We start from the raw sequence: 1,789 nt of genomic DNA, 5'->3' as shown, positions 1-1,789 counted from the left end.
TTTTGCTGAAAGGATGGTGGGTTGTCCCGTCACTAACTTTGCTGACATTGTGGTGGCTGGGGAGAGAATTGAGAGCTGGCTGAAGCTCGGGAAAATCCAGGGTGGTAATGCTTCGTCATCAGGATCGAAGAAGCCCTTCGGGAACGGTCAGCGTAAAAATGAGGGTGAATCAAGTGTTGTGTATGCCCAAAGGGGGCACGGTAGGGATCGTTACTACCAGCACACTGCTGCGGTAACTACCCCTGCTGGTAATCAGTCAGTACGACAGCAACGTCAGCCACCTCAACAGAGAGTCGGGTACCAAGTGAGGGGAAAAGGGACTGATCGTCAGTTCGATAAACCACCCGTGACATATGCTGTTCTGTTCAAGAAGTTGATGGATCTTGGGTTGGTTCAGCCAAGGACGATGGTTCCGTTAAGATCAGATCAGAGACCTCCTAACTATGATGAGAACGCCCAGTGTGAATTCCATTCTGGTACACCCGGGCATAACATTGAGGGCTGCAGAGCTTTTAAGCATGTTGTCCAGGGTCTGGTAGACTCCAAGGCCATCAATTTTGCACCGTCGCCGAATGTTGATGCTAATCCCATGCCGGCGCATGGTCAGGCGATGGTGAGTGCAATTGCTAAAGATTCGGATCACGCCTGTGCGGTAGGTGAAGAGACTGACAGTGACTGCGAGTTTGACGGTTGGATAAAGTCGTGCGTACCAGGGAACTGGAGGGCCTAACAAGATCATCACTGTCGCTCGTCCGGAAGAGTAATGATTTCTGTTTTTCAGTTTTATTTGCATGAAAGCCATACGTGTTGCCCGACACGTAATAGTTCATTGTAAGGGCCACCTCATGTTTCATTTTGCAACATTTTGCATCATAAATAAATGGATGTTTTTCAATTAAAAGTGGTGTTCCCTGCTTTTCATTTATTTTTGCAGTTTAAAAATAAAAACAAATAAAAATGGCAATGTTTGTTTTCATTTTTCTTTGTCGATTTGTCTCGTTCCGACTTCGAAAAGTAATTCTCCGGATCTCATTGACAACAATTTGGTTACACCTCATATGACTTCGACAATCCGATCTATCATGCCGAAGAAGAAGGCGAAGAAGATTGTGATCTGCTGGAATTAGCCAGGTTATTGAAATAAGAGGAGAAGGTGATTCAGCCGCGTGAAGAGCGAGTTGAGCTTGTTAACCGGTATACCGCCGAGGTCAGAAAGGAAATGAAAATTGGGAGCCGCTTCAGAGGCAAGTCGAGAGCAGAATGGTAACCCTGTTGGAAGAGCGTGTGGATACCTTCGCCTGGTCGTGTCAGGATATGCCAGGGTCGGATACCGATGTCGTTGTGCACAAGCTACCGGGGTGAGAAGACTGTCCTCTAGAGAAGCAGAACGCCGGTGCTACTTATCAGAGAGCAGCCATGGTGACTTTGTTTCATGAGATGATTCATCCTGAAATTGAATGCTATGTTGATGACATGATAGCAAAGCCCCAAGCAGAAGAGGGGCATCTGGCAGATCTGGCCAAGCTGAGTAGACCAGTTGAGACAATTCAAACTGAGGTTGAATTCAAATAAGTGCACTATCAGAGTGCGGGCCGGTAAGCTGCTGGGGGTTTATTGTAAGGAAAAGAGGAATCGAGGTCGATCCTGCTAAAAAAAAAAATGCCTGAACCGAGAACGGAAAAGAGAGGTTCGTGGTCTCCTGGGTAGATTGAACTACGTGTCATGGTTCATATCTCACCTAACAGCCACGTGTGAACCGATATTCAAATTATTGAAAAAAGATCAAACG

The sequence above is a fragment of the Lathyrus oleraceus genome, chromosome 4 (genome assembly GCF_024323335.1).
Source record: "Lathyrus oleraceus cultivar Zhongwan6 chromosome 4, CAAS_Psat_ZW6_1.0, whole genome shotgun sequence".
NCBI lineage: Eukaryota > Viridiplantae > Streptophyta > Magnoliopsida > Fabales > Fabaceae > Lathyrus > Lathyrus oleraceus.
The sequence above is the reverse complement of the archived record's forward strand: the minus strand, read 5'-3'. Positions refer to the sequence as shown.